Consider the following 24,907-nt stretch of genomic DNA (forward strand, 5'->3'; position numbering starts at 1 on the left):
AACACATTTCCAGTTTTGACTGGCTGGGAAGAACTTTCAGGCATTTTTCTATCTTTTCTGTTTTCCTGAATGACTGCTACGGTAAAGCTTTGAAAGTGGGAGAAAGGGAGTGTTTCTGAACCAGAAAAGCCGCCCTGGGATTAATGGGTTTTCCGCAGGGAGTAACACATCTCTGATTGAGCTGTTTATCTCTCAGCTGGTTAATGACCTCGCGCCATGCAGGTGTAGGATTGGATGCAAATAGAAAGGGTGTCTTTGCTGACTTTTGGAAGACAGAGTTTAAGTGATCTCTAGAAGCTGACGAGGCTCTGACCATTTGGAATATCTGATTCCACCAAGGTCTTCATTAAATCTTCTCTGGATGTATCTTTCCTCCCCATCCCATGTCCTCTTCCTAGCCGTTTCCTTTTCTCTCTCCTTAGCATTTATCACTAGCTGTATTTCATTTATCACTATACAGATTGTTTCTTTTGTCTATTTACCTTGTTTCTGGAATTCTCCACTAGTACAATCTAAGTTTTATGACGGCAGATTTTTCTTGTTTCATTCACTCTCATCTGCAGGATCTAGAGCCGTGCCTGGCACAGGAAGTAACCCAGGTAAGATTTATTGAGTACATAAGTGAAAGAGAACCAAAACGATAAACAAAATGCTTACAAAGGACCCACTGTGGACAAAGCGCTAACATAAACGTAATGATGCCCTTGTCGCAGTTGGCCGGAGGAGCGGGTGGCGGAGTGGGTGGTGCAGCAGCGGGTGGCGGAGGCAGCAGAAACTTCTTTCCTCGAAGCCTGGAAAGCCAAGAGCCAGGTGCCAGCAGGTCTGGCTTCTTCCGAAGCCTTGTGCTTGGCTCGCAAATGGTCAAGTACCTTCTCACCATGTCCTCACTTGGTCACTTCTTGGTCTTGTGTGAGCACCGTGTGTCTTTGTAGGTGCACATTTTGCCTTCAAAGGATAGCACTCAGGTCGGACGAGGTCCCACCGTCAGGGTCTCATTTTAACTACAGCACTGCTTTCAAAGGCATAACCTCTGAATACAGTCACATTGCGAGCTACGGGGCTATCAGGTTTTAATTAAGAATTGGGGATGGGGAGACATAACTTAACCCTTAACACCCATTAAAAAGGATAGATGGGGCCGACGCCGTGGCTCAATAGGCTAATCCTCCGCCTGCGGCGCTGGCACACTGGGTTCTAGTCCTGGTTGGGCGCCGGATTCTGTCCCAGTTGCTCCTCTTCCTGTCCAGTTCTCTGCTGTGGCCAGGGAGTGCAGTGGAGGATGGCCCAAGTGCTTGGGCCCTGCACCCCATGGAAGACCAGGAGAAGCACCTGGCTCCGGGCTTCGGATCAGCGCAGTGCGCCAGCCACAGTGGCCGTTGGGGGGGTGAACCAACGGCAAAAGGAAGACCTTCCTCTCTGTCTCTCTCTCTCTCACTGTCCACTCTGCCTGTCAAAAAATAAAAAATAAAGGATAGATGGGTCAGAAGAGTGAGATACAAATCCCTGGGTGAAGAAAAGGAGAAGAGCCAGGAGGTTGCTAACATAAGGGAGAGAACATGGAAGGGCTAAGTGGTTTAATCAGTTGGCACCGCGTATATGCACACTGAAATTACACTTGAGACTAAAGAAATGTACAGGCTTTACGTGTTCATACAAAACTAAAGGATTAACGTAGGGGAGGGTATTTCAGATAGTGCTGAAGGAGTCACTTGGGACTCCCTGGCTTTCTTCCTGCTTCCTGCTAACGTGCACCCTGGGAGGCAGCAGGTGATGGTTGAGGGCTTGGGTCCCTGCCACCCATGTGGGAGACCCAGATGGAGCTCCTGGCTCCTGATGTGGGCCTGACCCAGCCCTGGCTGTTGTGGGCATTTGGGGAGTGAATTGTGTCTATCACTGTCTCTTTGCCTCTCAAACAAATAAATGTATTTTGAATTAAAATAACTTTTTTAAATAAAGAAATATTTTTGGGCTGGAGCTGTGCTGTAGCCGGCTAAGCATCTGCCTTTGGTGCCAGCATCCCATATGGGTGCCAGTTCGTGTCCCCACTGCCCCTCTTCTGATCCAAGATTTCTTCTTGGGAAGCAGCCCAAGATGGCCCAAGTGCTTGGACGCCTGCACCCACGTAGGAGACCTGTAAGAAACTGCTGGCTTCAGATTGGCCCAGCTCCAGCTGTTACAGCAACTTGAGGAGTGAACCAGCAGATGGAAGATCTCTGTCTCTCTGCCTTTCCCTCTCTCTGTTACTCTACCTATCAAATAAATAAAATCTTTAAAAAATATTTTCAAGGACAAAGAACACACTAAGGAAATCTAGGAGATGGGTACAAGACAGGTGATGAAGCAGTGCAGTGCAGGTTTGTAATAGCTCTGATCTTTACTAGGTCTCAACATTCTATACACTTCTGAGCCCTACTGTGGATCTGGAAAATCAGAATCAGGGGATTGATGAGAAGATCAGGTAGGATAATGCATGTCACGTCCCCCAGAGCGTGGCATGGGGTCAGTGTTGAGTGAAGGCGACAAACCTCCAATTCTCTCTTTAAAAATGCTCTATCCTGTTTTGGTGTCACATTTGCACTAGAACACTGGTAGAACTGTGAAGACTGTCATTTCTTTTTTTTAAGATTTGTTTATTTATTTGAAATTCAGAGATAGAGATAGAGATAGAGATAGAGATAGAGATAGAGATAGATAGATAGGTCTTCCATCCACTGGTTCACTCCCCAATTGGCTGCAACAGCCAGAGCTATGCTGATCTGAAGACAGGAGCTTCTTCCAGGTCTCCCATGTGGGTGCAGGGGCCCGAAGACTTGGGCCATCTTCTGGTTTCCCAGGCCATAGCAGAGAGCTGGATCGGAAGGAGAGCAGCCAGGACTTGAACCAGTGCCCATATGGTATGCCAGCACTGCAGGCGGTGGCTTTACCCACTATGCCACAGCGCCATCCCCAAAGACCATCATTTCTAGAATATTCTTTTTTTCCTCCAAAGTGATATTTTTTTTTCCTGATTATGAAGTCGCATGCACTCACATTTAAAATGTGAACCAGTAGAGAAGTGAGTGGAAAGTGGAAGTACTCCCATAGCAAACACCCTCCTTGGCGGGCAATAACCACTGTTTGCAGCTTACAGTAAGCCATCAGCCTTTATGTGTATTTTCATAAGAACACATTTTTAATATAAAAGTTCTGTGATTTATAATGGGAATCTCTCTGTCAAAATGTATAGATCTAACCTATGCATTTTTACATTGGCAAGGAGAGGGGGGAATAAAAGAAAACTTCTGTCCAAGAGTTTGAGGCATGCTCAGTTACACAAAGTTAAACTGATTCTATTTCTCTGGAACTGCTCAGCGCCTTTAATGTTCACATAGGCTCTCCGGGAGGTCTCTCAGCTCTAAACCCCACCCTCTTGCCTCTCCGCTTACAGTGCTGGGATCCTAACCACAAACCTTTCTGCTTTGCGACCCGGCTCCCTGACAGACTCTGCCACTAGGGGGCAGGAGACAAGGAGGCTGAAGGAGGGACTTCCTGTTTATTGCCTGCTCCTTTGCGCTTTTGAGCATCATCCTGACAGTGTAACTGCACATTGCCGATAGCAAGTGCTTCTTGTAGCAGCAGCAGGGTCCATTTGTCCTTTCTCCATTGCGTAAGAGTCTCCAGCTTTAGCTGGCTGGCACCCCTCTGTGAGGTGTTAGTCCCTGAGCCTTGGGACCTCTCCTCTTGCGCACTCAGGGGTAGCACCTGACAAGAACCGCCACCCCCTCAAAGACCTAGGTTTCAGCCCCTGAGTGCTCCTGCTGCAAGGTTCTAGGCTTCAGTGCAAGCAGCCCAATGGCTACTAGTTGATGTAATTGGGAATATTAGACCTAAGGGTGCTCATTGCTTTCTGCATTGGCTCTCGCTGTGTTAACTTAGTGTTCTTCTACCATGCTAGTGATGTAGCCAATAACTTCATATCTTTATATTAAATTATTTCCATTCAAATACCTAGTAGATTTCTGTCTCCTTACTGGCCTCTGATATAAGACGTTTTCCAAACCTATCTGACTAGGATTCTTTCCGCAAGAAACACTGCAGGGGTCCAGATTTCTGTCAGAAAGTCTTTGAGAAAGGCAGTTTTGTCATATCTTATTATTAAGTAAAAAAAAATCTCATTAAGCAAAGGCTCAAATAGACTCTGAAGCTCCTTTTAGAAATAAGGGGAGGCAGAGCAGAAGCGGTATATGCTGCCGATTTACTATGCAACCATCATTTTTCAGCAACTAGGTCTGCCATTAGTGAAAAAAGACGTTGAAGAATCACCAAGATGCATATGGAAACTTAACCCTAAGGGGTTGTGTTGGAGCCAAGACTTGCACAACTTGGACACTTAATCTTCATTTGAGTTCATTTTATCATTTCTTAAAGTCTTTTAGTCATTTTGGCTTAATCATTTATCATGTTCCTTTTCCTTAGATTTGTGGATTGGGACACCTTTGCTTTAAAATATAGTGCTCAACCCAACAAGCCATGAATATTCCCTCTCCACTTTAGAAAGCTAATTAAATTCTCTTTCCTACAATAGTATTGGTTCATCTTGCCAACTTTTCCTCTAAAATATCCTTCATGCTCATCTTTTCCTACTCATTTCAGCTGCCATAACTTTCATTTGTGCTCTCTCTCTCTCCTGCTGGGCCTGCTACAAGAACTTTTCCACTTGTGTTCTGACCACCACCGTCTCCTCTTCCGGTTCACCATCAGTGTCATGACCAGATTGATCTGCTGCATTCAAGGATTCCTCCAGGCACAACTCTTCCAAGGTTCCGAACTGCCTACAGAACCAACTTCCCTAGCACGATGTCCAGGATGCCCTCAGGCTAACCCTCGCAGTTTTAGCTCTGGCTACTCAGTTTCCTAAGCCTGTCACTTCCGGTATACTGCCCGTCCTTGTATTTAATGCATTGCCCTCATCAAGAATGGCCCATGTGTTCTTACATCTCACTCAAACGTTATTAGGTCTTCAGGGCCCACCACCAAGTCCTTCTCCAAGCATTCTTTCCTTACCTTCCAGCAATCTCATCTCCTCCTTTCCTGAACTCCTGTTTCCTTAGTGTTTGTCACCCCTTATTGATACTATTGATCATTATTGAGCACCTATTCCACGGCAGCTATGTTTGATTTTTCACTGATTCTCTCCTCAATCTTTTTATCCTGTTTTGGATGAAGAACTGGAGACTCATGGAGGACACACACTTCCTAAGACTGAGTAGATTTGAAGAGGTGAAGTCGAGAGTACAGGCTTCCTTCTTCAACTCTGCCGGGCTGTAGCCTTTTGACCTTCAAGTCAGATGACCCAGCTTCTCCCCAGATTCTGCCTCTAATTAGCTGCAAGATGTGGAACAAATGGCTCCACAGATTTTTCTCATCTTCAGACCCATTTCACCACTAACATTCTAGGGCCAGTTCACAAAGGAAGCCCAATATTCTCTCGTAGATGTGAGAAGCCATCTTTGACCACACAGAATGGTGTTTTTACTGGGCCTTTCACTGCTGAGAGAGAGGAGACGTGGTGGGCTCAACACTGAAGTGACTGCTCTCTGCAGAATGCTTGGAGGCACCGTGTCATGTTGAATTAAGCCTTCATTTTTATTTAGGAACTCTGTAAATTTTACAGGAAGGGTTTGTCATAACAGAGTTTAAATTGTTAACCTGCCATAGAATCACAGACAAACAAAAGCTGTGCAGAGTTCTTTTCTCCCTTGGCTACACAGGACCTTGCCTTATCATTTTGTGGACACTATGGGAGAGCAGACACTTGTCCCTTTTTTTTTTTTTTTTCAAACAGGAGATTCTGTTCAAAAACAGCCAAAACAACTTGGGTCCAACCCCAAGGAGAATTCTTGGTAGCTGGAGATGTGCATGAACGTATACCCTGACCCTTGAGCTATGCTGGGTGAAATTCACAGCACTGGCAGAGAGCAGAGATGTCTCAGTCTCAAAGTCATGGTTAAGTTGAATTCCTCAATGTACCTAACTGGACCCTGGACCCTACTTCTGAAAAGATAGACTTGGAGTCAGGCAAATTGAATGTGCCATGTGGCCCTCACTATCCACCTTGTTGGGTTTTAGTTTCTTCATTTATACATGAGGACCACACCAGTTATCATATGCATCATTTTTGAAACTCAAGGAAATGATGAACAGAAAGCACAAGTTCCAAGGCAGATACTCTACAAAATAACTACAAAGGCTGTTCCACCAAGGCTGCCTTCCCTCCCTGTCTGCATCTGAGATAGTTTAACAAGTGCCAGCAACTAAACGGTATTTCTGAACCCATGTTGAGACGGGGTGGGGGGATAGGGGTGGGTTTAGATAGCACCTCTAAGAACGAGGCCACATGAACACCGTCTATCCCACTTCATCCGTTTCTCTCTTCATTTGAATATCCCATTTGTCAATCTTGCGGGAAAGAAAAAAGAAATCACTCGTTGTTTAGGAGATTTCATGCTCTCCCCTCCATCCTGCTTCTGGAGGTAAATCCTAAAAGAGTCAGCACAGCATTTCTCAGCACTGCTGCTGCCAATCCTGGGAAGCAGGGCTCCGAGTGCGCTTTTAAGTGCTCGCATGACTAATAAAGTGTGACATGGTGGAGATTTGCTAGCCTTCTCTTCGGGGCGTACATTCTAGCTGACAAAATATGGCTAAATTTAGCTGCCTTTAGACAACAAGCATCTTCCAAACAAAAGGGGCCGCCAAGGCGAAAATGAGCCATGACATGTCTGTGTCTGAACATGGGTCTACCCGGTCTGTCCTCCGTCTCCCAGCCCTCACTTAAAGTTGCAGGTGCTTGTGTCAGCATCTGAGCTGTGTGCCCATGGTGGACACCAAGTAAGATGTCTCTCTCTTGGTCACTGCTCCAAGAGCCATTACCAAGGTGTGAGGATGAATGGACACAAATAGACATGTGGGGACAATAGCCACGACATCAGAGACTTCCATAGCTGTGACTTGTGTGCCATTCTGTGCTCTAACCACCAAGCCCTCCCGCTTCCCATCATCACATATTTCGGAAAAGAGCCTAGAGACCAGTTTTGTGCTTGAAACAATCCCGGTCCACAAAGGGGAAGCAACCTGCCCAAGGTCCCACAGCCAGTGGGTGGCCAATTTAAGGCAAGAACACCATGCTCCTGCCTCTCAGTCAAATTAAACTACTTCACAGGAAAGATAAGTGTCGGAAATCTGCCGGGACATACGGGAGGCACTTTGTGGAGGAGAATCATATGTTGCTGAAGCATTTTGAGAGCTAAAACTGTCTCGCTTCCAGCCCAAAGTTTGTGTAGTTGGATCCAAAACATTGTAAATGCATTTGGCATGGGTTAGGAAGAGAAGCTGACCTGACTGTGGCAGACAGGGGCACTCAGCGTGACAGTGAACATTCTCTGAGCTCAGCCACAGACTCAAAAGCTGCCAGGCTCAAGCTTATTTCCACAGAAACTCGAAGACAGACACAGACCTCTGGGGTAGGTGTCACCTATGAAGGGGAACAGAACGGAATCTTTCAGGACACCGCTGGAATTTCAGATCCTATTCCATCTTCCGTGTGCTGGGGACTGCTTTCTGGGACTTGCACTCGCTCCCACACCCTTCCATGCCTTCTCAGGGTTTCAGGTGAAGCAAGATGGGGAACTGGTTTCTCAGACTTCTATTCCAGCGAGGTTCCAGATATGGTGGCAGTCTTGCCTGTGAGAGGCATCCAGATGAATGCTGGAAGACAAGTAGGAGCTATGCTTCCTCTGGCAGTGATGATGAACATATGGCTTTGGCCACATGTTATCAGTTGCCTCCATGTTCCCTTAACTGGCAAACACTGCTGGGCCCCCTGTGACCACTTAACACCAGTGTGGTTTTCTGAAGTTTTTTGATCCCTGGGAGGCAACAGTAATTTCCTCATGGCCATAATCCCAGCTACAGTGATGAAGCTGAAAGCCAGTGCCTGTCTTCTAGCTTTGCCTCCCTAGAAAGCTGTCAGAAGCAGAGAATTCCCTACATTAAGTCATTTCTATTCCAGATGTCTAGAGTGAGTTCTGTCTTCCTTGAGGTCAATACATTCACTCACTTATAATAAAAACTAATTTACTGAACACTTCCCATGTATCAGGGTTATGCTAAGCATCATCTCATTAGGTGACAATAATAACCTAATTATACCCATTTTACAGATGAAAATAGAGGGTTTGGTAGGCAAGGTGACTTTTCTGGATCTATCTAGTTATCAAATAGTAATCTGGCATTGAAACCAGCTGGCTGGCTCCAGAATATCTACTCTTAACCACTTTACCAACTGTCCTTCTTCCCTTTAAGCCTGCATCAGAAGTCACAAGCTGAATACTGCCACCTAGGACAAACCACACCTGAAAAGAAAGAGCAACAATAAGGATTTCAAAGAGACATAGGTGGGGGCTGTGGGAGTTTGCTTCTGCCTCTCCTCCCTTTTACCCTGACTTTATTCTGTAGCTGATGCAATCCCATCCTCTACCTCACCCTGCACCTGTGTCCTTTCTCCATAGCTCCCCACCATAAACTGTGACAAGGGTTTGCCCTCATTGTACAGTTGGGGGCAGCACAGATCTCCTCTGTGAAGCCCCCCTTCTTCACTTGACCATCCATGGCTGCCCCAGTCAGAAGGGATAGTTCCCACATTGCCAATTACCGCTAGCTCACGTGGTAGGTATCCCAACCCCTTTTGAGATGAGCTGCATGTATGCTTACCACTCCCATTGGCTCTGAAGGGCCAGCTGTCCAGTGGTCCCTTTAATTCAGATCCCAGAAGGACCTCAAGGACATTACTGCTCTCTAACGAAATCTCCAGAACTCTGACCGTCAGAATTTGGTTACAACATCCTCTCAGCTTCTCCGCTGTCTTTTCCTGACGCCTCATCTGCTTCTATAAATTTCCATCCTTGGCTCCTGACCACAATTCTGATTCAGGTGCATGCTTATTTAGCTCTGGCTGTTCTCTGACCTGACACCCAGTAATTGCCTGGTAAATACAAATTGGAATTGTGCTTGTATGGACAGAAAATTCACAACTCTCGAGGGTCTGACTTGCCCTTTTCCAGAATTATTTCTGGCACTCACATGATGTGTCACTGCCCAAGCCCATCCCCGACTGCCAGACAGCCCTGGGGTTTCGTAGTGCCAGCACAGTGACCTACTGACAGCCGAGACACTGGAAATGCTTGTTGGAACTGGAGTGAATGTGCGCCATGTGGAGAAGCCCCAAAAGTCAGAGCTTCACTGAGATTCACAGTTACCATGGGAGGAAGAGGGGGCCATCTGCCATATGAGGGGCCCTAGGTAGGTCAGGGGGAAGGAGGGTGCCCTGGAAGGTATTGGAGAAGGTGTTTGCCAGTCTGATTAGAGAATTCAGACAAAGCAGATTAGATCTGATCCAAAAGAAAGAAGAAAGTTGCATGAAAGAGACTGGAAGGAGAGACCACATGGGGCTTTATGAACCTGAAAGCCAGACCCAGGGAAGCAATTGTCAGGGGATAAGTGTCAAGAAAAGGCTTTGTAGGGAAAGGAGAGGCACAGGAGGGAATGGGAAAGGAGAGAACAAGCTCTCAAAAGGTGGAATAGAAAATAGGGAAACAGGTCAAAAGTTTAGGAAATAGATTAAAAGGGAACAGAAGAGAATAAAAGAAGAAAGATGATAGGAAAGAGTGGGAGAAAGACAACCACAAATTCCACCAAGAATTAAAATCGGCCAAGAACAGCAGAGAAAAATCCTCCATGGGGACAAAATAAGCTGTCTGCTGGCTGGGGCCTTCCTGGCACTGCTCTGGCACTTCCGGCTTTTCAGCAAGATATCCAGCATCCACATGACACTGTGTTGAGTCTGTGCTACAGCGAGCATCATTAACAGACAATCCCTGTATATCATTGACTTAGAGCCACAGAGATCTCTTTCTTGCTCACTTTATAAGTCCTCTGTGGGTCAGCAGGTGTTCTGATTGACACCGTCCACACTCAAAATCCCAGAGCAGGGAGGGCTCTATGTCCTTTTGTCCCCAAATGCTGAGAAAGCAAAAGAGAAGGCAGAGAACCTGGCTCTAGCTTTTGAAGCTTCTGCCTGGGGGCCAAGCATGTCATATCCATTAATAATTTAGGGGTCACCAGTCAGTCATATAGCTATGGCTGACATCAAAAGAACAGAGTGTAATCTACTATGTTCCCATGCTTGGAGGAAAAACAAACTGGTGTGGGAGAAGAACCAGTCACCAAAGGTGGAGCATACCAGAGAATGAAGAGAGAGGCAAAAAATTCAAAATTACACAGGGTGTAATTTACTAAAGACTTCTGGACAGAAGCATGTCTTGGGTGGCAGCAAGAGAGGGGATCCTCCATACCATGACTCTGGAAAGAAAGATTTTTATATGGTAAGCTATACAATGGTAACCCACAGTCCACCACAACGTACCTGGACTTTGTTAAGACATGTTAACATTTACAACAGACATCCCAGACATCAGATAAGAGACGTTCCACCGGAGAGAAGAGCCCAGGGGAGTATCTTAATGATTGTACTTATCCTAAAGGCTTTAAGATGACCACACAGGTGGTCACCTGGAAGAAAGGCCAGGTGCTGGTTACCAACATGATGGCTACAGCGACACTGATTGGCATTCCTACAATACCTAACACAGCTAGAAATATTTGGCCAATAGAATGAGTGCTGACTATGTCACATATTTTCAGATTCTATACAAGGTACTTTAAAAAGTTCATATGACCGTGTCTAAACAAGATAAGAGTCGGAGAACTCAAGGGGCTTCCATAGCCTTGGAAACTCATAACTGGTGCATAGGGAGATTACTGATGCCATAAACAGGAGTGTCAATTGGTAAAGTCAACAACAGGAGTCACTGTGCACTTACTCCTCATGTAGGATCTCTGTCCTTAACGTGCTGTACACTGAGGCTTAATGCTATAACGAGTACTCAAACAGTATATTTCACTTTGTGTTTCTATGGGGGTGCAAACGACTGAAATCTTTACTTAATGTACACTAAACTGATCTTCTGTAAAAAAAAAAAAAAAAAGAAAGAAAGAAATGATCAATTCCCAACTTGACTCTCACTGGGATTAAACATGACAATAGGTCTGATCTGATTTCATCATCATTTAAAAAAAATCATCTATTATTTTTCACTTTATGTTTCTGTGTGGGAGCAAACTGTTGAAATACTTACTTAAGGTATACTAAGCTGATCTTCTGTATATTAAGATAATCGAAAATGAATCTTGATGTGAATGGAAGGGGAGAGGGAGTGGGAAAGGGGAGGGTTGTGGGTGGGAGGGACGGTATGGGGGGGAAGCCATTGTAACACATGAGTCGTACTTTGGAAATTTATATTCATTAAATAAAAGATAAAAAAAAAAGTTCATGGAAAGAAGAATGAAAAGATAAATTTATTTTAGTGCAAAATAATGATAAAACCTATGAAATGCATAGGAAGAGGCTTCAAAAAGTTGATGGAGAATTCATGGTATGAAAAATTATGCCTGGATTTCAGCATGTTTTTGCACCAAAATACATTTACTTTTTAATCCTATTTTTCCATGATTTTTTTTCTTTTTGGATGTATCCTTGGATTTTCAGCCTGGCATTTTCTTAACCAGAGTACATAGAGCCAGAGAATATCCAAGCAGGAAAATATCCAAAATCCTAACCAGGATTTCTGAAATTACTAGAAAGGAAGCTAAAGCTCAAACAGATGACGTGACTTATCAAGGAGCACACTTCTGGTGAAGCAGCCGGCTCCCGATTTCAGCTTTCTGTGCTGCTTGTACCATGCCAGCATACTTCTATTAGTTTAACAAATGTCTACTTATTTGAACTACCAGATTCAGAACAGACTTTTAATTACCACTGTAAGAAAAAGGGAGAGTTTCTTGCCAAATACCATGGTGCTGCCAAGTTCCTTGTACCTCCAATAGTGAATCCCAACCATATAAATAAATAGAAGGCAATTAGGAGTTTGAAATAAGAATTCGGGTAGGATTAGAGAGAAATGTTTAATGATACACATTATCACTTTTGCACAACATAGAATTATTCTTGGCCATTAGAGGAGATACGCATAACTACATATGCATATATATGTGAGTATGTATAAAGATAATACACACCCACCCCCATATATATATATATATCTGTATATATGTATTTACAACTATGCAAAGTATTTCCAGAAGAATGTTCAAGAAAGTAGTAACAGTGGGAGGGGATCTGCAATCTAAAGAGAGATAGTCATTTTCTCATATGCCCTTTTACACTGCTTGGAGTTTTCTACCAGGTGTATTACTTTTTCAATAAAAACAGTCAACAAAACCATAAAAGAATTAAGATTTTAAAAAGTAACAGATGTCAAAAAATGCTTAATGGGACTCTGCAGTATCTTTTAGAGTAACATGAAGTAGAACAAGACCAGGAGAAAGACGAAAATGGAAGCAACTCACAGCACCCACCAGCAGGCAATACATTTTTTAGCAAGTTACAATATATTTTTATGTCAGACAAGCATATTTTAAATATCATTATGCTGGGACAGTCAAGATCTGGGGTGCAGGTACCCCAAATGTGCTGCCATCTTTCGCTGTTGCTCTGGGAGGAAATCACATGAAGTTTGCTGTAATTTCAGATTTCCTATCTGTAAGGAACCCAAGGCTCAAGTTTCTTCCAATGAGATCTACATATGCAGTGACTACTTGGCTTTTCCCTAAGAGCCAGCGCATGCAGTGGGAAGACCAAGGGCCTTGGAAGCAGACTGGAATGTACTCTGAAGCCCAGCACCAATTTACTAACCAGGAGACCTTGGGTGAATTCCTTAATCTCGCTCCATTCTCAGATTGGATATCTGCCTTCAGAATTGCTGTAAGATGAACTAAATTACAATACAGAGAATTTCTGGTCCATGATGACACTCGAACATGTTAAATTCTCTTGTGAAACCATCGCAGAAGAAAACCCAACAGCTGAGTAGGACAGAATTACCCGTTTCTGGCATCTATTTCTCGCCTTTAAATGAGTCCATGTTGATGTAAACAAGAATGGAACAGGCCCAGATGGGAGTGACAGCCTTCTGGTAATCACAATCTTTTATCCAGAGCACATAGAATGCTTGGTTCTAGCCAGGATGTCTCCATAATGTTATTTCATCAAGGAACAAGCATTGTACCAGAACATCCCAATCATAACAATAACAACAGTTTTACAGTTTACTAAATATGTTCACACATACTAGTCCGTTTCCAGGACTAGAACCTGGTGCCCATACGGGATACTGGTGCCATAGGCGGAGGATTAACCAAGTGAGCCACAGCGCCAGCCCAGGAAGAGACTTTCAAGAAGAGTGAGTTATGAGTCTTGAGACAGTCAGTGGAACAATAGGTGGTTGTCAAGCAGGTTACGTGTTAGAATCAGCTGATCACAATAAACAAAACCTACAACTGGGTTCCATCTAGGACCAACTAACTGAGAATCTCTGAGTGAAAGGCAAGTGCTGACGCTTTTTCAGGGCTCCCAAGTGACTGTTATGTGGCCAAGGGAAGAATCAGTGCCGTGGAGAAAGTACACCTGGATCTAGTCATCGGCTGTTGGTTATGTGAACTTGGCAAAGGCCCCTCTTGTTTGGGAACCTTGGTGTCAGAGGAGCTGTTCTGACCTCCAACATCTCTGCCTGCTTTGACTCTGTGGGACTCCAGGTCCAGTTCAGGAAGTGTGGAGTTCTATCCCTGCTGGGCTTCCCTTGTTTGCTCCCCTTTATGCCTCCTTGAATTCCAGTTCATGACCTCGTGGAAAGGGCACTGGGCCTGGAGTCAGTTTTGGGGTTGAAGCATGCAGCATCTTAGTCGACACACGTAGAAAAAGCCATGGAAACCATCTGGAACTCAGAGCGTCTCATCTGTTCGATAGTGTGAATGCTAACCTTTCACAGTTCTGAAAGAAGGGAGATGGACAAGAACCACATCCCTTACCCTTCCATCTGTAGTCATTTGTGAGAGTCCCAGGCTCTGTGAGGAACCTTTCAAGGAATATAAATAAGAGAAAGCCGTGTCTTTTGGGATGAAAGTTCTACGGGGCCCAGTGCATTATGTCCCTCTCATGCAGCCCTCCTTACCTACTCGGTGCTATGCTGACCTGCAGTGTGGTGTCCATTAGCGACACAACCCACAAACTTGAAACAAGCTGGAAAGAACTAGGGCTTCAGAATCCATTTGAATCTGCCCACTAGAGGGCTGATATCATGGCTTCACAGAAGGAGACCAGACAGCATTGTTACTGCTCTTGGAACACAAGGTCACTATCAGCAACATGTGGACACGAGGAGACCCACACCGATGTGATGCCCAGTGGGTTCCATGTGATAGGCATGTTAGGACTTGCATTCTATGGACTCCCAGGTTCCCTTCCCCCTCCTCAGATCTACATTCAACTACCTCTTATGCATGCCTTTAAAACCTGGAATTACCACCGTAGTCAATTTCCTGAGGCATGGCCTTCAAAGTTCACCAAGACATAACACCCTGCTCCACCTTCAGTTCTGAGGCCTGTGAAATCTCCTGCTTAAGTCCCTTTGGTATTGCTCTCCTGTGTCTAACCTCTCCTAGCCAACTGCTTTTCTTGCAAATTACTTCTGCTCAATCTATCCCAGCTGAATGACTTAGGACACAGTTTAAATGTCACTTCTATCCTCTAAAAGAACCCTTCCCTGACTCATAGCTAAAGAAATTGTCCCAGCATTTCTTCCTTAAAATTGTACTTCATTCTTTCATAACACTCACTATAGTCTCCTATCACCATTTTCTTCAGAGTTTACAGAGATAGAAGAGAGAAGAGAGGGGAGAGAATCTTCCATCTACTGGTTCACTCCCCAAGTAGCTGCAATGACCAGAGCTGGGCCAGGCAGAAGCCAAGAGCCAGGAACTTCATCCAGGTCTCCCACATGGGTGGCAGGGGCCCAAGTAATTGAGCCATCTTCCACTGCTTTCGCAGCACATTAACAGGGAGCTGGATCAGAAGTGGAGCAGCTGAGACTTGAATGGTGCCCATACATCCTGTTGACATTAACCTGCTGCACCACAATTCCAGCCCCTCCTATTACCTTCATTGTGCAGCTTCCTGCTGTCTATCCCTCCTCTAGAATATGGGTTCCACAACGTCGTGGTCCTTGGGCGTTTTGCTCACATGGAGCCCCAACATGAACACAGTGCCTAGCATATGATAATCTCTCAAAATTTTGTTGAGTGAATGAATGAATGAAAACCTTTTGGATAAAGTCCAAATGTCTTAGCCTTGCTCACCAGGCTGCCCATTAAGTAGCTTCATCTCCTCCTTTTGCTATATCCGTAGCTGCTGCTCCTCATGCTCTACAATGACAATGCACTGTTCTCCAAACTGCCTTGACCTTGAATGTTCCTGGGAATATTCACACGCTGGACCTGATGACTACTATGACCTTCTCTCTCTTACAGCAAACTCCTGTTCATCTTTGAGGAATCAGTCACAGGTCAGCTCTCTTAAAATCTGCCTATGTGTCTGCCAACTTCTTTTCTCAGGACTCTCTACTATATCTTTTCTCTGATCTCCATTACACTCATTTGTTTGAGTAGCTGCCTCCAACTTTGGACCAAGAACAATGTAGGACCAAAGATTCCATGTGTTCATCTTCATTTTCTGTCCACCCCTGGCGTGATATACAGCCTACAATTCACAAATTTCTATGAATCATATCTCCAAGTCCAGAACATGTCCCATGTGAATGTCAGACCCATTAGAAATAATGGAAGTTGGAGTCAGCACTGTGGCATTAGTGGGTAAAGCCAACACATGTGACATTGGCATCCCAAATGGTCACCAGTTTGTGTGCCAGCCTCTCCACTTCCAATCCATCTCTCTGCTAATGCACCTGTGAAAGCATCAGAAGACAACTCAAGTTCTTGGGCCCCCGCACCCATATGGGATCAAACTCCTGGCTCCTGCTTTAGCCAGGCCGAGCCCTGACCATTGCAGCCATATGGGGAGTGAATTAGTGGAAGGAAGATCTCTGTCATTGTCTCTTCCTCTCTACAGCTCTGACTTTCAAATAAATAAATAAAACTTTTAAAAAGGAAACAAATGTAATAGAAGTTCATAAATAGAAGAGTAGGTGTACCTGGCTACCCTAGCCATTCTTGGAAGACACCCCAGGTACTCCATTTGTTTATGGACTCTGAACTATGACAATGAGAAACAGAAAAACAAGTCCATTTTTTGGTGATGAGGTCTGGTAAGATTAAAACAAGGAGCTATTCCACTTTATTCTTCTGCCAGAAATGGGCTTCTGACAGCAGACGGTCAAGAACCTACTGTATATCAGGCATTACTGCCTACTGCCAGACACCAGAACCTCTCAAGGTTGTGTAGAATATGGTCATAACCTGAAGGAGCTCACCATCTTGCTGGGGCAGGAAAAAGGCATCTTTTCTTAATCACCAGGCTAAATCCAACCTAAAACTTGTTTAGCATAAGTAAATGAAGAGCTCATCTAAGGCGGCTTACCTGGAGGGCAATTCAAGTATAGCCCTCCAGGAGAAGAGATGACTCCTGCATACCACTCACAAGCACAACACACCCGGCAGAACAGTCCACGCCACTATGATCTGCAGCACTGGAGCCACACTGACAGAGTTACTAGGGAAAGTGCCCACTGTGGAAGAGTTTCCAAATCTTCTGGTCCCTGGCAGCCACAGGACCTGTGCAGCAGGTACAGGATGTCACAACATGTGTCTGTTTCAGAGTCCTGCTCAAGTTGGCCCTAAGTCATCAGAAAAATACAGGAGAGTTTTAATGATTCCGAGACTATTTTAAAATTCACTTTATATGAGTGAAGCTGAACATCTTTTTTCTATATTATTGCATATAGCCCATGCCAACTTTCCTACTGGACTATGTATGGTCTTTTCACTTTTTATTCGTTGAACTTTTTATTTAGTGGAGATGATAAGCCGTTGACTGTAGTGTAAATTAAAAGTATGATTACCTCAAAAATGAGAATGTATAAAAAAGAAAAATACAAAATAGCCCTTAGAAAATGATCCCTCAGATTTCATGAATGGCTTGGCCCATTGCCCCCAGACACTGGCATTTGTCTTGATTGTGGAGGATCCTAAGCTTTTCCTTCTTTTAGAAGAAGTGCCTCCGAGTGTGCAGAGCAGAGAGGACAGGTGTGCTCACTCTCCAGCCTGCTCCTCTCTTGTCTGTCAACTGGAAGACAGAGTGGCACCTAGTAGAGCATCCCCTACATGTCCCAGTGGTAGCATTCCTGCTCATTTACACTGAGAAAGTCGGTATCTGCTCCCACAGTTACGCTTCTCTTCCTGATCTCTTGCTAACACAGGGATACATATCCACAAGACGACCTAACCTCACTCAGGGATGAACAGGGATCTCTCTCAGATCTAGAGCCTTTGATGAGCTTTTGGCTTTGTCTCCAATTTTGATTTCAAAACCCAAATTGTATCAACCACCTTCCTCTGCTGGCCAGAAGGGAATAATAAATTTTATAAATTACCCAATTAATCAGAACAGCAAACAATTAAGCTGGTGGGAACAGGAACATTCTACCTGTTCTTTGCAGAGATGTACATAATGTTGCTGTTGATACTGCTGCAACTTCTTACCAACCCCTGGAGAACAGCATTAATAGAGCTAATTCATAGTGGAAATAAGGATGACTTAAAATGTGCCTCTCTGAAATCTATACTAGTAAGATTTCCCAAGTCTGTTTTACTCTCCTTGTGACATGTTTTTTTCAGAATGAAGGAAAAAATATTGGTCGGGTTCTCCTGGGACATAAGGGTAAGTACCTACTCCTCATGGAGCTGACCCACAGGCACAGCCACACACTTCACAGCTGTTGTCTCGCAACCCTTCCAACCTTGAGACTCAGAATCCAAGGCCCTCCAGTCGTGCCACCACAGGACCCAGGTCAACCTCACCCTCTGTTTGGCTTGATTGTGGGAACCAGAACTTGGATCTGTGTTCACATTTTCTGGTAATCCAAGGCCCATCCACCCTCAGTTCCTTTTCACTGCCTTGGAAAAGTGCACCCTGAATGCTGGTTATAGAAATAGCTGTTTCTGAAAGGCTTCCAGGAGCCAGAAGTTCTTACTCCTATTTTCAGTCATCATCACAAGTCCTATCAAGTAATATGAGGGTACTTCAAAAGGTCTGAGGGGGAAAAATGGAATTAAAAGGTAAGTTTAAGGGCAGGCATTTGGCACAGAGTTTAAGACGCTGCTTTGTTTGCTCCCATTCCTTATCAGAGCACCTGGGTTCAAGTCCCAGCTCCACTCCCAGTTTCAGCTTCCTGCAAGGCACACCCTCACAAGCAGGTGATGAATCAAATAGTTGGGTTCCTGCCACCCACTGGGGAAACCTGGATAGAGTTCCTAGCTTCCAGCTTTGGATTCTGGCTTGGGGCTGCGTTAGGGACCAAGGGAATATTCCTGGATGGGAGCTCTCTGCCCATCTGCCTGTCTCTTTCTCCGCATCTGAAATATATATTTTTAAATGGCTGGCATTATGGTAAAGCTGGGTAAGCTGCCATTTGTTTCACCAGTGCCTCATATGGAAATGCTGGTTTGAGTCCTGGCTACACTGCTTTGATCCAGTTTCCTGCTAACGTGCCTGGGAGAATAGCAGATGATGGCTCAAGTGCTTGGGTCCCCAGATGGAGCTTCTGGTCCATGGCTTCAGAGAGTGAGTATGCAAATGAAAAATATTAGTGTGAATCAAGGGATGGAAGATATCTATCTATGTACTACCATACTCCCCCTAACCCCTTCCCATTGCTTTGCTTTTCAAATAAATAAAACCTTAAAAAAGGAAAACAGTATGCTTCTATTGGAGCAAACAAACCTTTTAAAATCCATACATAGTTCTTTTCATACTATACATTTCAGTTAGTTTTCTGATGAACTCTTATATGCATAGGTTTCAAACTTATTGCATCAATATAAACTTGTATTTTAATTCTGTGTCCATGAATTTTTGGAAGCACAACTACGTATCATAATACCCACTTTAATGTTGCAAAGCTGAGGCTCAGAAAGTGATTCAACTTGCCAGGGCTGCAGAGCAAATTTGACTTCAAGTCTGTCCATTCCAAAACCTATATATGGCGTGGGTAAGAAAATGGGGTACAGCAAATTTGGGAAGAATTACTATGTGAAACAAGCCAGAGCAAGTGATTCAGGGTTGGTGACCAAAAGCCCCAGACACCAGACTTTGGCAAAATGTATCAAGTCATAGGGACTTTCACTGTCTTTGAAGAGATACATATAGCCATTGGCTGTAACTTCAATCAGAAGAAAATCACAGTATGTTAATCACAGTATCACCACGATGAAGTCGACTGTGATAAGGGCAGTGGGCTGCTATCCTGCAATGTTAAAAAATGTAGACCTCGAAGTGCTCTGACAGACTGCTGAGGCCAACCTCTTTTATTATTTTATTTTAGTTTTAATGCAACAACAGTTAAAATAGAGAAAGACAGAAATATAGAGTTAATCATATATGTATAAAGTCAATTGCAAATAGATCTCAGTAAACTATAAGAGTGGGAATAAGGGTAGAGGAAATTTGTAACTGTAAAGCTATATAGCTCTGCATACATCCCTACAGAATTACTTCTCAGGGTACAGTTTAAAAACTTGTCATGGAACTCCAAATCCCATTAAGCCTGGTGGTAAAAATGCCATCTTAATTGTTAAAGTGATCATATTAAAATTTAAAGTGAACATATAGATAGGATTAAGTGTTAAAGAGATCATATAAATAGGATCAAGTGCCTAGTAGTAATAATAGATAGAAATAAAAAATAGAGAATGTTCCAACATGGGAAACAATCCACACAGCAGACTGATACAATGACAATTGCTTTAAGTAACACTCCGACCTCAGAATCAGCCTTTATGGCTTCGTGGTCTGGCTGAAAAGCCCATGAGAGCATTTCAGGCATGGAAAGCCAAGATACTTTGGCAAAAAATGTTCTACATGAAGATCTCTGTGAGACCCCAGTAGAAAGAAGTGGCCATCAAATAAGGATGTATTTTTTCTCTATAGGGAGGAGAGAACTTCTACTTTGTTTGTGGCCTTGTCCAAACACTGATGGAGTGTGTGGACTCAAAAGGTCTAGGCAGCTCATGTTAAGAGCCTTGGATGATCACTAACATCATACATAATAGTGTCAATTGTTAAGTTAACAACGGGACTCACTGTGCACTAACTTCCCATGCAGGACCTCTGTCCTCAATGAAGTGTATTATGAGAGTTAACCGTAAAACTAATTCTCAAACAGTTGTGTGTGTGTGTGTGTGTGTGTGTGTGCAAATTGTTGAAATCTTTATTAGTATAGAGTTGGTCTTCTGTGTACAAAGTTAACGGAAAATGAATCTTATAGAAAATGGTACTGGTAAGTGGAGAGGGAGGAGGAAGAGGTATGGGAGAGTGGGTGGGAGAGCAGGTATGGTGGGAAGAATAACTATATTCCTAAAGTTGTACTTATGAATTTTGTATTTCTTAAAAAATAAACTTAAAAAAATAGTAGCAGTGGTCATCAAAAAAAATGGAAAAAAAAAAAAGAGAGACAAAGAGATATCTTCTACCTGCTGGCCTATTTCCAAAATTCCCACAGCAACCAGGGCTGCATCAGGAAAACGGAATGCAATCTGGGACTCAAGTACTTGAGCCATCACCTCCCACCTCCCAGGGTATGCATCAGTGTGAAGCTTGAAATGAAAGCAGAGCAGGCCTCAAACCCAGGCATTTTGGTATGGGATGTGGGCACCCAAAAGATATCTTAACTGCTGAGCCAAATACCCACTCCCAGTCCCTCATGTAGAGGTGAGAAAGTAGACGATCAGAAAGGGCAGATAACCTCCCCAGATTATCAGTGGTAGCACCAAGATTGATGTGTCCTAATCCTCTCCTGTGTTACAGTGTTGGGTGCTTAGGAAACACAGCAAACAGAGCCTCTGTGTTTTACAAGAGATCATGATTGACATGGAGACAAAGGAAGGAACACACAACACCAAATTACTTGTGGGCCCTGGCAGAGAGCCTGCTTGGCAATTGAGGGGGTCAAAATTCCAGAGGCACAGTGGGAAGTTTTCTAGGTTGTACAGCTAGTGAGTTGCAGAGCTAGGACTGAAATTCAGCCTTCTTAAATCTTAGCCTGTTCTCTCCCCATCCCTTTTTTATTCTTTTTCCTGAGCCCTTTCCTATGCCATTATACACACCGGTGACCTTGGGCTCAACAAGATACTGTGAAAAAATATGCCTTACCAAATATCAGCTAAAGGAATCTTAATAATCAAAAATAAATAATGGAATAATGAAGTAATTAAATTGAGGACAACACATTTCTTTATTGACATATTTTGTTTACCTCAAATATGCACCAAGTTTATGTTGGGCACACAAACAACAAAAATAACTGTGTGTATAATTATAATAACTACCAATTATTGGCCACTATTTTACATGTTCTTTTATTTTATCCCTAAGACAACTTAGTAAATAAATAGCTTCATCCTTGAGGCACAAAGCACCTACTTGTCTATTTCAATATCCATTCTTCCCTTTCTTTTACAAATAGAAACATGAATTCAGCTGGGTGTATTTTTGCCTGCTCAGTTAAACGTATGTCCCAATTCTCTTACATGTTAAGGTGGCTATACAACTAAGTTCTTCCCAATGAAATGTAAGAATAATCACATGGTTTCTAGGAAGTTTCCTCAAAGGAAGATATTGCCTCCTTCCTCTGTCCTCCATCTTACAACATGTTCACTTGCTGCTAGATTGAGGCCATGTAACGGGATTTTGACCAATATAAGCCTAGTATGAGAGCAAGTGATATGAACCACTCCTAGGCCAAGAAATGAAACCCCTGCCAGCCCCTTCTGATAGTAAAGACTGGGCATCACAGGTTCACAGGACCTTGAATTTCTGAGTAACTGTGGAAACAGCAACCCTTGCCATGGATGTGAAGGCTGGAGTCCTACTTGCCATTTTGAACCATGAGGATAGAGATACAGCCTTGGCATGGTGGAGCAGAGAGCTGCCTGGATTCAGAGACCCTGAAAAAACTTTTGGACCTACCATATCAGCAATGGGCCACTTACTATGACTATCCTTTTATGTGTGAAAAACATCAATTTGTTTAAACATGTAACTTTAGACTTTTTATTACATACAACCAAAACTTCATCCCAACTGATATGTAACTTCATTTTTCATTTCTTAAATATTTATTTGAAAGGGTGAAAGAGAAAGAGAGAGAGAGATCTTCCAACCACCAATTCACTCCCCAGATGGCTGTAATGGCTAGGGCTGGGTTAGGCTGATTCCAGGAGCCAGAAGCTTCATACAGGTCTCCCATGTAGGTGGCAGGGGCCCAAGTACTTGGGCCACCTCCTTCTGCCTTCCCAGGCACATTATTAAACAGCTGGATCTGAAGTGGAGCATCTGGGACTCAAACCTGCACTCATATGGGATGATGGCATCACAGGTGATAGCATTACTTGCTATGTCACAACTCCAGCCCCTATAATTCCATTTTTCAATGAGGATAAAGGGACACAAAGAGGTTGAGGAATTCCTATACTTCCATGGCAGAGATATGATGCTATGTATGCAACACAAACCTACTTCATTGTTCTTAGAACACAGGAAGAATGCATTTCTCAAGTTCATTTGCTAGTAGATTGAGGCCATGTAATGGGATTTTGACCAATATAAGTCTAGTATGAGAGCAAGTGATATGAACCTAGGCCACTATGGCCACTAGGCCACCTATGGCACTCCTAGGCCAAGCAATGAAACCCTTGCCAGCCCCCTCTGGTAGTAAAGACTGGGCATCACAGGTTCACAGGACCTTGAATTTCTGAGTAACTGTGGAGACAGCAACCCTTGCTATGCAAGGATCCACATTTGACTGTGACATAATAGAGAAATAGACCTGAGGATATTGAGACTGTAGGGTTGTCACTGCAGATGGTGTTGCTTATTCTGATTAAACTTCACTCAACAGGTGAATAGAGGAGCTGGAGTTTTGGACCCTAGGACCTATGCTTTGGTTCCTTCCTTGGAGGAGGAGTTCATGGTGTGTCACAGGACGGCAGATGGGTACCGCATTAGGTTCAGTGGAGTGGGGGGGAGGCACATAAAAGCAATCTGCATGGTACACAGTTGGCACTAAGGAGGTGAGGGTTGTTTTTCGAGGTTAGAGGAAGTCTTGGTCAGGAGTCAGGAAAGGCGGCATTTTACCAGGTATATAGGATGCTTCAGGTAAAGGCTCTGCCCTCCATGACACTATGACTGGCTGTGGAAGGGAGGCATCTGCAAAGGAAACACAAGTAATAGTGAGAGGCAGTGCAATGAATGATCAAAAGACAGAGTAAGTGCCTTAGACACTTAGTTTCTCAAAAGCCAAGAAGCCAGTCAAGTGAGATCCAGAGTGGGCTCGGAAGGCTTAGTGGAGAAGACTGGCTCCAAACTAGATCTGGAGGGGCAGACGGTGCTATGGTTTGTGTAGCAGTTTTGGTGTTCCCTACAGATCCACGTGTTAAAGGCTTGAACCTCACCCAGTCTTAGGTTAATGGATTAAGGATGAAAAGTAACCCAAAGATGGTTTCAGAAGGGAGGGCCTTGGAAAGTGATGAAATTAGATTAGACTATCAGAGTGGAACCTCCATAACACAGTCATGGTGCTTTGTTAGAAGAGACACATTGACATAGGATGATCATACAGTCTCTCTCTCAGCCTTACCACGTGACCCTTCCACTGTATGTCTCCCATCATCCACCACTCTCATCAGGCACCAGATCAATGGGGCAGGCCAATCTTGCACTGCAAACCTCCAAAACCATGAGCCACAACAAACACTCTTCTTTTGTAATTAACTTATCTCAGGTATTTATGCTGTGGGAAGGAAAAGCTGACTAACACAGATTGGATTTGAGTTGGTGGAAGGAAGATCCAGGAACTATTTCATGGGTGAGAAATAGTGGGAGAAAAGACAAAAGAGAAGTTTTCTGCTTTACAAAGATGGATGAAGCCCTATTATGTGAGAAGGAGTTGTGCTAAAACTTAAAACACACAGATAAATCGGACAAAGTTGTTGTTCTCTGGAGTTTGTGGCCTAGAGGGAATGAGAATGTCTGGATAAGCCATCACCATGAAGTGAAAAGTGCTCTTAGAGGAGTGTGCAGAGTTCAGGGAGTGGGGTGGATGAGCTCAGAGGACCAAGGAGAGCAGGAAGGATGTGGTGAGGATTTGGCCAAAGGGGCAGGGAAGACTTCCTGGGGTCTGGAAGAGAGGGTAGTAACTCCCCAGGCTGATGAGGGGACAGACAGGGAATATCATCCCATGTGCAGGAAGTGGAGGGGCAAGAAAGAGGCTGGTGTGCCCATGGCAGCAGGGGAAGCCACATGGCTGGAGTGGAGACTCATGCTTGGATAGAGCCGTGGGAAAGAAGGCTGGACAGATAAGCAGAGGTAATTGGGAAGATTTTTACAGTCTTGGCAGGAGAGTTTATATGGAAGACAGAGATCAAGAAATGCCCACAGCATAAGATTATGGGGAATATCTTTACAAGTATGTGTGATGTCACTCACCTCAGGTGGGGGCACGTTAGAGGCTTAAGAACACTCAAGAGAGGGATAGGCATTCAGCCTAGCTTTTAAGATGCCTGTGTCCCATATTGAGCTGCCTGGGTTTGAAACTCAGCTCCAAACCAAATCATGGCTTCCTCAAAATGTAGACACTGGGAGGCAGCAGGTCATGGCTCAACCCCAGCTCCCAGCTTTAGCCTGGTCCAG

General features: G+C 44.1%; 1 long non-coding RNA gene across 1 annotated transcript in view; it reads right to left on the bottom strand.

Annotated features, from left to right (window-relative positions):
* Positions 1–587: 587 nt before the first annotated feature.
* LOC149123133 (uncharacterized) overlaps positions 588–24,907 on the bottom strand; it is a 72,942-nt gene continuing 48,622 nt past the window's right edge. The window contains exons 2-3 of the long non-coding RNA XR_016217587.1: positions 23,354–23,425; positions 588–1,447 (exon numbers count right to left, since the gene is read on the bottom strand). This is a non-coding gene — a long non-coding RNA (uncharacterized LOC149123133). The remainder of the gene's footprint in view (positions 1,448–23,353; positions 23,426–24,907) is intronic.

Source organism: Oryctolagus cuniculus, chromosome 12, assembly GCF_051225735.1.
Source record: "Oryctolagus cuniculus isolate XC-2025 breed Fujian yellow rabbit chromosome 12, ASM5122573v1, whole genome shotgun sequence".
Taxonomy (NCBI): domain Eukaryota; kingdom Metazoa; phylum Chordata; class Mammalia; order Lagomorpha; family Leporidae; genus Oryctolagus; species Oryctolagus cuniculus.